Genomic DNA, 11,596 nt, shown 5'->3' on the forward strand with positions numbered 1-11,596 from the left:
TCTTTGATTTTTCTTCTTTTTTATTTTCAATTAGGGTCTCTGCTCTGGTTTTTCTTCTCGCTCTTTGTTCCCCCCGATTTATGATCTTCCGTTTGTACCCTCTTTTGGTAAGGCATTGTTTGGTCTCCTTAAATTTGCTCTCCATCTTCTGTGCAATTGCGCTTCATCCGTAGAAATTCGCCATATGGAATGTTTTCTTTTAATGACACTGGGGATGCTGTTAGTCAATGTCTTTTTCCGGAACAAGGTTGTTTGTATCTTGTTGTCTTTTATGTTCACCTTGGTATCCAAAAAGTCTATTTCTTTTTGTTGTATGTTATATAAAAATTGAAGTCCCACATCATTATTATTATTGAGTATAGCAATGTATTGAAGGATTTCTGTTTTTGTGCCTTTCCATAGAAGGAAAAGATCATCAATGAATCTTAACCATAACACATTTGTGGTGTATGGATCAGTTTCTTCTCTCCAAGCTATGTGTTTCTCCCACCATCCCATGGTGAGATTAGCATAGCTTGGAGAGAAGGAAACGCCATCAATTAACCATGAACTTGGCCTACAAGCAGTCGCCTATTTCTTGAACCAACGCCCAATAGGGGAACTCAAACATACAAACATGATTATGGAAATGATAGGAATATGTTTGACCAACAATGTGTTTCTCTTCAATAACAAGATATACTCACAAAAGCGCGGAACTGTGATGGGCGTTTCCTTCCTCAAAAATCGCATTGATCTTTCTGAAGATAAAATTCTCCAGTATTAGGGGTGTCTTTCATAGATTCACATGCCTGAATCATTCCCCGTCGTCGGAGTGGGAGTCCCACGGTATATAAAAAAGCAATAATATGCCATAATATATATAGCAAATATCAGAAATACCAAACCAGGAAGTAAAGTAGCACCAGCTACAGTAGAAAAAACCTTATACTCGTGACTATCCTAGTCATTATGTGTTAGTCCAAACTGCAGCCAATCAGGCGACAGCACCCACCAGAATGTTCTCCCCAGAGGCTCAGGCTCTCCGATTTTCTACCGCACGTCGTGTGAAGGGAGTCTCCCTGAGCTCTGCTCAGTTTCTTCAAGATTAGTTAGTTTCTTCAAGTTTTTCAGGTGTCTACTTCTAAATCCCTGTTCAGGGCCTGTGATTCTTGTGGGAAGCTTAGGCTATTCAAAGAAGATCCTCACAAAAAATGTTTATATTGCCTTTATCCTGACCATAAGGCTAAGGAGTGCAAGATCGGCCGGACCTTCCCCCCTAAGACCATCAGGGACAGAGAAGGACGACTGCTGTTGTAGCTTAACAGACTCAAGGACAAGGAGGACCCTTGTCTGAGGTAGGAAGCATTGCCTCTGGTTCTTCACTATTGTCTATTAAGAGGAAGGCTGAAACTGAAGTTTCATCTCCAAGGGCGAAGGTGACAAAGAAGGCCCAATCCTCTCTGGATTCTTCTGAGCCTAGTGTTTCAAAAAAGACTCTTCCACCTGTTTCTATGGATCGTACGCCCTCTAAGAAGTCTGGGAAATCTGCAGTTCCCAAGAAATCTTCTAAGTCTGTGCCTCCTCAGTTGCCACCTTTGACAATTTCAACGTCAAAAAAGGATTGGGTTTCCTCTCATGTGGCCACGTCTACCACCTGCACAATGACTTTCTCCTCACCGAAGCCAGCTCTAGTGATGTCTTCGGCCTCATCGCCTACGCTGGTTCATGTGCAGATCAGGCCTATCTCGTTGTCGTCTATAGTCCCGTCGACAATGGCTAAGGTACCGTCGACGAGCTCCTCGTCTTCGAATCTGATGTCGACGGTTGGCTCCCCGTCGACCAAGAAAATTGTGCCGTCGACGACGCTCTCGTCGACGAAGCTCTCGCCGACGACGTTATCGTCGACGATGAAATCCTCGTCGACGATGAAATCCACGTCGACGATGAAATCCACGTCTACGATGAAATCCACGTCGACGAAGCTGCCGTCGACGACCTCGACGACGACCTCGACGACGTCCCCGTCGACGACGCTACCGTCGACGAAGATATCCTCTAAAAACTCATCGTCGACGAAGATAGATCAATCGTCGACGATGGTACAGTCGACGAGGCATACAATTCAGCAGCAAAAAGTAGGTTCGTCGACGACGGAGGTGATCCCATCGACGCCACCACTGTCAAGCTGCACTACCTTACAAGTCTGGTCAGCACAGTCTTCGGGGATACCGTTACCATCACCTGCAACTACAGCTACGCTGTGAGAAAAGGGCTACTAATGAGGCGATTCCTTCTACGCTAGTAGTGCCAGAGAAACTTTTGGATTCGGAACAGGAAGGATCCTATGAAGATGAAAACTTTGGAGCGGCCAGAAGTCCGTCTGACCTCCAAATTAAGATTCAGGACGATACGGAGGAAGATATGCATGAAACGGAGCCTTTATCACATGAGGACAGGCCTGCTCCCGGCATGCAAATGCCTGAGGAATTATGTCGCAATCTACAGTACATGCTCAGCGACTACTATAGGCGTTTCCCACCTTCAGAGTCACGTGACTCGCAGGTATCTACGCCAAGACCTAAAACAGCGACGCCGCTTTCAAAGCAGGCACAGCCAGTTGTTTCTGTGACGTTGGAGGAAGGACGTCCAGCATTGTCTGCGTCACAAGTCACAGCTCCCCAAACAGGAGATGAAGAGTACTCAGATCAAGAGGAGCAGGAAGAAGGAGAATTAGACAATAGGTCAGAATCGTCGGAGTATGAGGATTACAATGCAAACACGCCCTCTCCGGCAGAACCTACAACATCAGAGTCACCTCCTGCAAACATTGCCTCATTCCACAAGATCATGGATAGAGCAACAAAGAGGTTCATGATAACTATGGAGTCAAAACAAGAAGACTGCTTCTTGTATGACTTCAAGTCTTCGCCACAAAAACAGAGTTGGACCATTCCAATCATAGAATTCATATGGAAGGAAGGACTGAAGATCATGTCCAAGCCAAATTCTTTGCCTGCAGTGCTCCCGAGAGTGGATAAAAAATATAGGGCGCCAAATTCATCTCCAGCGTGCCTCATTGGGCAAGCGAAAGCAGACTCTGTGGTAGCGCAGGTAGCGCAAAAGAGATCTTCTAACCCAACATCTCAGGTCTCTGTTCCGCCGGATAAAGACGGGAGACGTCTAGACTCTATCGGGAAAAAAGTTTCTACAATTGCAGCTACAACTATTAGAGCCGCTAACTCTTTAGCCATATTGGGGAGATACGATAGGCAGATGTGGTCGGACATCTCGCCGTATGTGGACATACTTCCCGAGCCAGATCGGGCTGAAGCAAAGAAGATCCTTCAGGAAGGAGAGTGCGTCTCGTCTGAGATGATTGATGCTGCAGTGGACGTTGCTGCCACAGGTTTTCGTCAGCTGGCGGGTGCAGCTGTTCTCAGGAGGCAAGGATGGTTGAAGGCGACATCCTTTCGGCAGGAGGTCCAAACAAGGATTATAGATATGGCATAAGATGGAGAGTATTTATTTGGAAAGCATATTGACGATGCTCTAGAAGCCATCAAGAAGGATACTGAGACAGCACGTTCGCTGGGCACTTTACAATACAGGAAGTCTTCCTTTCGTGGAGCAAGAGGAAAAGGGAATTTCTCTAATAGAGGAGGCTATAACCAACAGCGCTCCTATACTTCCGCCCAGGGAAACCAAAGATACCAGCCATATCGTCAGCAGACTTATGGACAGAGAAGAGGAAATTTCTCTCAGTCTCGAGGAAAATCCAACTATCGCGGAAGAGACAATAAGAAGTGAGAAACGCATCCTGCCACCACTTTGTCCCAACCCAAAACAAATTGGAGGAAAAATATCCCAAAATTACTTAAATTGGTCCAAGATTACCACAGACAAATGGGTTCTGGATGTAGTAGCCAGAGGTCACATTTTGGAATTCGTAAAAACTCCTCCAAACTCCCCCCCAAGAGGACCACCTCCAGCACATCTCAAGGAGCTGTTTGCCCAGATCAAAATTATGATTCGAAAAGGAGCAATAGAAAGGTTACCTCATCATCAAAAAGGAAAAGGCTTCTACTCAAGATTTTTCCTTATTCGCAAGAAGTCGGGGGTATGGCGACCAATCCTCGACCTGCGTGCCCTCAACAAATTCCTCAAAAAGCTGTCATTCAGGATGCTGACACTTCAAGAAATCCTCCAATTTCTTTCGGCGGGGGAGTATATGGCAACACTCGACCTTCAGGATGCATACTTCCATGTTCCAATTTTTCCCAGGCACCGGAAGTTTCTAAGGTTCAGAGTGGCTGGCAGGGACTTCCAGTTCAAAGTTCTTCCCTTTGGACTGCGCTCAGCCCCCAGAGTGTTCACGAAGATACTGGCCCCGGTGGCAGCCCACCTTCGGTTGCAGTCGATACAGATATATCCATATCTAGACGATTGCCTTATCAAGGCCAGTTCTTTCGACATGGTAAAAACTCACATTCAAAAAACTCTGTCATTGATGCACAGCCTAGGTTTCTCAGTGAACTTCGAGAAATCGCACCTAACGCCAGCAAGGAGAAAGACTTTTTTGGGAGCGACACTGGACACCAAGCTCGCTCAAGTATTTATCTCAAAGGAGAGACAGGGAAAAATACAACGGTTGGCTGCGGCACTGTTGTTAAAAAGGTGCGTTTCAGTGCGCATGTTCAAGTCCTTCATAGGGATGATTTCTTCCTGTATTCTACTCACCCCCAACTGTCGTCTTCGGATTAGGCCCTTGCAAGAGGAGCTCAGTCGCCAGTGGATACAGGTGTCGGGGTCCTTCGAGGATATCATACAAATAACACCTCGAATGCGAGAAGCGATTCAATGGTGGAGTCAAGGCTGCAACATACAAGTGGGATGCTCTTTCCTCACGGAAGTGCCCAGGTTCATAGTGACGACAGACGCTTCAATGACAGGCTGGGGTGCACACCTCCAAGGCATGACGGTCAGCGGGAAATGGAACAAAATCCAAATGAGATGGCACATAAACAGGCTAGAATTGCACGCCATCTTTCTAGCCCTGAAGTCCTTTCAGGCGACCCTAGAAGGCACCACAGTCTTAATTCGGACAGACAACACCACCTGCATGCATTATCTAAACAAGCAGGGAAGCACAAGATCAGCCCGGCTGTCGCACCAGGCACAAGAGATTTGGAGTTGGGCCCTGACTCACAATATCCATCTGTCAGCTGTCCATGTCCCGGGAATCGCGAATGTGTTAGCGGATTCTCTCAGCAGATCCACAGGCTGCATTCACGAGTGGGAACTACATCAACCATCTCTAGACTGCATCTTTCAGACATGGGATCTGGACTTGTTTGCGACGCATCAGAACCGGAAATGCCCATACTTTGCAAGCTGGCTTCCCCACAAGGACTCGTGCGGGGATGCCCTTTCAATGAGTTGGAATCAAATATTTGCTTACGCTTTTCCACCGATACCTCTGATCCCGAAAGTCATCAAGAAGATGAAGAAGCAGCCATGTGGGTTGATAATGATTGCTCCACGATGGCCCCGGCAATACTGGTTCACCGAGCTACTCCTTCTCTCGGAATGCAACCCTATCCAACTTCCTCGCATTCCGAATCTTCTCTCCACCCAGAAGGGCAGGGTATACCATCCGGACCCGAACTCGCTGAAATTGTCAGCTTGGTCCTCAGCACATGGAATTTGCACACTTAAACATTCCACAGGATTGCCAGGAGGTACTGGCGAAGGCCAGAGCTCCATCTACGATCAAGACCTACAAACTTAAGTGGAGACGTTTCTGTGCATGGTGCCAGACTAATGGTCTTCATCCCATTCATGCAAAACCAGAGCAAATTCTTCCCTTCTTTTTGCACTTGGCCAGATTGGGTTTGGCGCATTCTACTCTTAAGGTCTTCCTGGCTGCCATTTCTAGATTTCGCCAAGATGGATCAAATTCTTTGTTTTCCGTGCGGATCATACAGCAATTTTTCAAAGGATTGTTTCGTATGTTTCCGCCTGTGCGGAAACCTCCTCCTACATGGCATCTGAATGTCGTACTGACTCAGCTCATGCGTCACCCTTTCGAGCCGATCCATAAGGTGGACCTGAAATTTTTAACATGGAAAGTGTCATTGTTACTCGCTTTAACATCTGCTAGAAGGGTTAGCGATATTCAGGCATTTACATCTAGATCGCCTTTCATCCAATTCACCACGGACTCGGTAGTACTACGTACTAATCCAACGTACATGCCAAAAGTGCCTTTGGATTTTCATCTGAATGAGCCGGTTGTCCTCAAGACATTCTTTCCAACCCCACAGTCTCCGGCTGAACAAGCACTGCATTCGTTGGATATTAGGAGATGTCTCAAGTTTTACCTATCAAGAACCTCTGCCATCCGCAAGACAGATCAAATGTTCGTGGCTTATGGCCGGCAGCGCCAGGGCTGTGCAGTTTCAAAACAGACCATTGCTAGATGGGTCTCCTCTACAATTGGACTTTGTCATCAGCAGGCCGGTAGACCCTTACAGGCCTTGTCAAGAGCACATTCTACAAGGGTGGTTAGCTCTTCCACTGCCCTTTTTGCTGGTGTGCCTCTTCGACAGATCTGCAGAGCTGCTATGTGGTCTAGCAGGCACACCTTTACTAGACACTACTGTCTAGATTCAGCAGACGACGCAGATGCTTCGGTTGGAAGAGCAGTGCTGCGCAATCTTGTCAAATAAGGTGAGCCTCTGTTTCCACCTCCTCCTCCATGCTCTTTAGACGTTATTTCAGATGTTGATGATTATTGTTATACATGTATACTGTATATATATATATATTTGATACTCTGACGTCTACGAGCGTTATGCTAGGAGTACTGCTTACTATTCTGATTCAGGCATGTGAATCTATGAAAGACACCCCTAATACTGGAGAAGAACAATAGTTACTTACCTGTAAACAGGTGGTTCTCCAGTATTGGTGTCTTTCATAGATTCACATGCAACCCGCCCGCCTCCCCCCAGAGACTCACTCAGGCATTATGGGGTTTCACTCCTGTGCGAGAAAATCTGAGAGCCTGAGCCTCTGGGGAGAACATTCTGGTGGGTGCTGTCGCCTGATTGGCTGCAGTTTGGACTAACACATAATGACTAGGATAGTCACAAGTGTAAGGTTTTTTCTACTGTAGCTGGTGCTACTTTACTTCCTGGTTTGGTATTTCTGATATTTGCTATATATATTATGGCATATTATTGCTTTTTTATATACCGTGGGACTCCCACTCCGACGACGGGGAATGATTCAGGCATGTGAATCTATGAAAGACACCAATACTGGAGAACCACCTGTTTACAGGTAAGTAACTATTGTTCTTACTCTCCGTGTTCAACAATGGAAGTCCAGATTGTGAGTGTGGGATTAAGACACACATGTCCACGCCTGGTTAATTATTTGGTTTCAGGCAAGGGCCAATATTTTTCCAATCATTTCATGATTGTTTATTAAACACAGATTTCAATGTGATCTTATCTTCCTGTATTAAATGAATTGTGAGATTAATAAAGCGCGCCGCTGCAATGAGAGGGCGCTAGGATATCTGCCCTGTAGGGAATGTGAAATCTAATCCTGGAATATGTACATTTTTATTTGTTTACAGAATAGTTTTTGTCTGCAATACACTTGATGGGGTGGGGTAACTTGTTTTAGTGTCTTGCTGCCAATACTGAGTAGGTAGAGCCACCCCATTTTTCTTCTTTGATAACCAGCAGATGTGCTGATTGTGTGCGAAGGGATCTTTGAGGGCAATAGCTGACAAGTCTCCTTTTGAGACAGAGGGGGGCCTGTTTTGAAGAAAGCAGCATGTTCTACTGTTAATCCTTAAAAAACACTTCTTTTTTTTCTAATTGGTAACCAGTTTGCGATACTGAGTCCAGGTGGTATGCTTTGGAAGGTTGAATAACAGTCATATTGCCATTCTTAACAATCTCTGTGACAAACAACTTGGAATGCCTATGTACAGGACGTCTGAATAGTCCAATCTGGAAAGGATCAGTGGCTGTGCCACCGTCTTCCAAGAGTTTGAGAAATATTCTTAGCATTCTCAGGATCCAGTATTATTTTTTTATTACTGCTGCGATCTGTGGTTTAAAATAAATGTGGCTATCTATCAGTACCCCAAGGTTTTGGCCGTTTCTGTGGGTGGGGCCTCCTAGCTGGAAGGACAGGCCCCTAGCCAAGCAGCCTGGGGGCCCTCACCGAAGAGTAGGTTTTTGTTTTTGTTGAGATTGCATTGCAGCAAGTTGGCATTGAGCCAGACCATGACTGCTGTGAAGCATCCAGAAAATGTAGTTTTGGCCTTCTCGTCAGTCTTGTTATATGTCAAGGGCAGTTGGGCATCATCTGCATAGAAGACAGTTTAAACATCAAAGGATTCAATCAGATATGTCAAAGGGGTCATATAGCCATTAAATAGAGTGGGGCTAATGGCAGACCCCTTGGAAACTCCTACGTTGATGATTTTGGCTTCTGATAGGAATGGTGTGACCCACACCGTTTGTTCCCTATTTTCGAGGATGTATTTTAGCCAGGTTGCGCTTGTCCTTTGATACCATCGTGGGCGAGCCTCTGGATTTCATGTGAGTTCTATCGAACACAGCTGAGAGGTCCAAAAGGATTAGGGAAGCTTTTTGGCCTTAGTCTAAAGCAAATTTTATAATGTTTGTAATTTCCATCACGGCATACTCTGTACCATGAAGTGCTCTGAACCCCGACTGAGAGGGGTGCAAAAGGTTGGAAGATTCTAGAAAGGACATCAGTTGTGTGTTGACTGCTTTCTTGATTATTTTTGAGGTACCTGGTAATCGTGATATCTGAAAGAAACAGGTTAGTATTAGATTCCTTACCTTAGAATATCCCCAGGCGTCAGTCTGGATCCGGAAACTTTTGCGTAGCAGCACCCCTGCGCGTCGGTAGGCGTCGTCTGCAGGCGTCCCCTGCGGCTCTGCGTCCGTCGTCGGCGTCGTGCGCCGTGATGACGTCGCTGGGGTATATAGACGCCGCCTCCGCGAGCTGACGTCAGTTCTTCTTTTTTCCGCGCCAGTTAGCGCAGATCCGAAGAGCAGTACTCCGGTCTTTTGACCAAGTTTTGTGATCTTTTTTGATCTTTTGAATCCTCTACGGTGCCGATAGGATGCCCGGGTTCAAGAATTGTGACGGCTGTGACCGTACGATGTCGGTCACAGACCATCACCGACTCTGTCTCCGGTGCCTGGGCCCCGACCACGACGTGGACTCCTGCGTCGACTGCCGGGCCTTGACAAGTAAAGCTAGACGGGAGCGGTCCCGTAAGCTGCTCGAACTCCGGGTGTCGGCCCCACGTCGAGAGCGGTCCCGGTCCGGCCGGAGGTCGAGGGAGCGTTCGAGGGAGCGGTCGCAGAGCCGTCGCCGCTCCGGAAGTCGACAACACTCATCTGGCTCCTCAGGTAGGAAGCACAAGAAGTCGGGGCGTCGTCATCGTACCCCCGACTCCCCCGACGCTCGCTCGATGCGGCCGGGGGTTCGGGTGACCCCACCCCCGCGGCTCCGCGCGAGTCACCGACGCTGCCTGCTCCATACCCTGCGGTCTCTGGGCAAGGCGCGTCGCCCGAGGAGATAGAGTCGTTCCTCATGGCCATGAGGGCCCTGTCTCCTCCGGCGGGTTCCGCGGCGCCTTCGGGCCCTGTGAACCCGTCCGGGGGCCCTAGCGGTTCGCGTGATCCTGCCTCGACGGCGTCGGGTGCTCCGGCCCCGGATGCGTCAACGGCTCCGATCCCGGCGCCGTTGGGGCCCTCAGGGTCGACGCCGGCTGGTCAACCGGCCTCTTCGGCGCCGATTCCTTCGGGTCATCCCCGGACGCCGCCCCCGCGCGGCGTCAGTTCTCCGGCGCCGGCTACGGCCGGTGCTCCGGCACCGGGCGGCGCCAACCCATTCCCTCTCCGGCGCCGGACGCCGATGGGGCCTATGAACCCCGAGGAACCGGTCTACATTATTGACTCCGAATATGGTGACGATGTAGATTACGGAGAGGAGTGGGAGGGGTCTGAGGACCCTCTGACACGTGAATGTCAGTACACTGAGGACTGGACAGGTGACTTGGGTGACGCCAGTGGTCTAGATGACTCCCCTAACCCTGGCTTTGTCTCGCCTCCTACCGTGGCTTCGGAGGAGGGGGCTGCTTATTTAGTGGTGTTAATGAGGGCTGCTAAGGCCTTAAACCTTAAGCTCCCCGTCGCGGCCGTGAGGACTAACATCCTCACTGAGGTCCTCAAACCGCAGTCATGCCCACAGGAGCCACTGCTGCCGTTCAACGAGGCCTTAACAGACGTTCTTTTGGGCACATGGTCCAGGCCTCAGGTTCGCCTGTTGACAGGAACGTGGCCAGACGCCACCGTCCATGTTCGGACGACCCAAAGTTTCTGTCCACCCATCCCACCCCTGAGAGTCTGGTGATCCAGGCCTCCACTTCCCAAACCGCATTCCCGTCGGCCCCGCCCGACAGGGAATCTAAGAGGTACGACCAGTATGGCAAGAAAGTCTTTTCGTCCTTAAGTCTGGGATTGCGGTCTTGCAACACTGCGTGCCTCTTGGGCCGCTACACCCACTCTCTGTGGGATAGGGTCGCGGACCTGCTGCCTGAATGCACGCCGGAGGTACGGGCTAAGCTCGGCAAGGCTATGATTGAAGGCCGAGACGCAGCAAGGTATTCCATCAGGTGTGGTCTTGATATGACCGACTCACTGAGCAGAGCGATGTCCACGACGGTGGCGATTCGTCGCCACGCCTGGCTGAGGTCCGCCAACTTCTCGACAGATGTCCAGAGTGCCTTGATGGACATGCCGTTTGATGGCAGTCGCCTGTTTGGCAACAAAGCGGACCACGCGCTGGAGCGCTTCAAGGACTCCAGGGTCACGGCCAAGTCCTTGGGTCTTTCGACCCAGCGCCAGCAAACGGGTTCGTTTCGCTCCTTTCGTGGCCAAGGAAGGGGCGGTCCCACACGTGCTGCCAGCCACGCGCCGCAACAGACTTATCAACGCGGTGGCGGCCGTGGAAACCGCCGTGGCGGCGGTCGGGGACAACGGCGAGGTCAGACCACACCTCCTCCCGCGGCATCCGCCTCTAAATCCTCCTAGTCCGTGCTTTCAGGCCCATGTGACGCCGGTGGGTGGCAGGGTTCGCCATCACCTCTCCCACTGGCGCGCAATAACATCGGACAGGTGGGTGCTGCAGCTTGTCCGAAGGGGCTACTCCCTCCCCTTCGAGACCACTCCTCCAGCCATGCCACCGCAGAACCACCGTGTGTCAGGGGACCACTTGACACTTCTGCAGGGGGAAGTTGCGGCCCTCTTGGCCAAGGGGGCCATCGAGCGCGTTCCTGGGCCAGAAGTAGGACGTGGTTGCTATTTCCACTACTTTCTGGTGCCCAAGAAGGACAAAGGGGGCCTACGTCCTATCTTGGATCTAAGGAACGTCAACGGCTTCCTCGGGAAGGAGAAGTTCAAGATGTTGACTTTGGCTCAGGTCTTGGCTGCTCTCGACCCACAAGACTGGATGGTAGCGTTGGACTTGCAGGATGCGTATTTTCACATCC

At 49.6% G+C, this 11,596-nt stretch overlaps 1 pseudogene; it reads left to right on the forward strand.

The window, feature by feature from the left end:
- The first annotated feature begins 2,078 nt into the window (after positions 1-2,078).
- Positions 2,079-3,789, forward strand: LOC147698563 (uncharacterized; annotated as a pseudogene).
- Positions 3,790-11,596: the final 7,807 nt, after the last annotated feature.

The sequence above is a fragment of the Lissotriton vulgaris genome, chromosome 8 (genome assembly GCF_964263255.1).
Source record: "Lissotriton vulgaris chromosome 8, aLisVul1.2, whole genome shotgun sequence".
Taxonomy (NCBI): Eukaryota; Metazoa; Chordata; class Amphibia; order Caudata; family Salamandridae; genus Lissotriton; species Lissotriton vulgaris.